We start from the raw sequence: 1,271 nt of genomic DNA, 5'->3' as shown, positions 1-1,271 counted from the left end.
GGGGAGCAGCTGCGGGGCGGCCTTCGGGACGAGGCTGGGGTTTGGCCGGCCCTGGAAGGCGAGCGGAAAGGGCCGCGGCTGCTGCGGGAAGCGGGCCGCGAGGCCTCCGGGAGCCAGGCGGGGGCTCAGGAGGGTCTGCGGAGTCTCGCGGCGCCTCTGCGCCGAGCCCGCGTCTCCCGCCGCCCCCGGAGCGCGTTGGCTTTTCCTGAGCGGAGAGTGTATGAGGACGCCTCCCTCGCCTTGGGCTGCAAGTGTCTGTCACGCCTCTGACCCTCCCGGGAGGGACCGCAGGACACGCGATCAGCTCCGGGGCGCACGCGCCAGGCTGTGCGTCCTGAGGCCCGAGCGTGCCGCAGTGCCCTCGCCCGCGGGAGAACGCGTGCCAAGAAAACCCCGGCGCGCGTAAACACTGCCTGAAACATATGTTTTAAAAATATCTCGTATGTCTCACTTTGATTCTTAAATGGTAAAATTGACATTTTGATTTAATTTTTATTTTATATTGGAGTATAGTTCATTTACAATGTTGTGTTAGCTTCAGGTGTACCGCAAAATGTTATTTATCCTCCCCCCCCAATTAAAATTGACTTTTTGATTTTGGTGTACAGTTTTCTGAATTTTAACACATTTGGATAGCTGTCACTGTCACAGGACACACACAGTTATATCACCCCCGAATTGCCCCTGCCATAACTGGGGCACACTTCTCTCCACCCGTAACCCCTGGCAACCACTGATGTTCTCCATGATGGTATGATGTTCTCCATGGATGGACTCAGGCAGAAGACAACTGGGACTGGTCTCTCTTACTCTGTAACACCTTTGAGATTCATCTGGGACGTTGTGTGAGTCAACAGCTTGTTTCTTTTGTGATGCAGTTGAATTCCATGGCGTAGATCACCACAGTTCACCCACTGAAAGATGTCTGGGTTGTTTTCAGCTGTTACAAATACAGCCTCTAGCCATAGTCGGGTACAGGTTTCCGTGTGAATACGCATTTCCATTTCTCTAGGTTAAATGCCTGGGCAGGGTTGCTGTGTCTGGCAGTAAGTACACAGTCACCTGCTAAGAAACTGAGAAAGCACCTCCTGGAGTGGCCACGTGGCTCTGCCTCACAGCATCAGCACTCGAGTGTTCAGTTGCCTCACATCCTCGACAGCACTTGGTATTGTCAGTATTTCTTCCTTGCTCTTGTTTAGTTGCTCAGTCATGCCCAGCTCTCTGCAACCTCATGGACTGCAGCTCTCTGTCGATGGAATTCTGCCGTTTCC

This window comes from Bison bison, unplaced genomic scaffold, assembly GCF_000754665.1.
Source record: "Bison bison bison isolate TAMUID 2011002044 unplaced genomic scaffold, Bison_UMD1.0 scf7180017856351, whole genome shotgun sequence".
NCBI classification, from domain to species: Eukaryota; Metazoa; Chordata; class Mammalia; order Artiodactyla; family Bovidae; genus Bison; species Bison bison.
The sequence above is the reverse complement of the archived record's forward strand: the minus strand, read 5'-3'. Positions refer to the sequence as shown.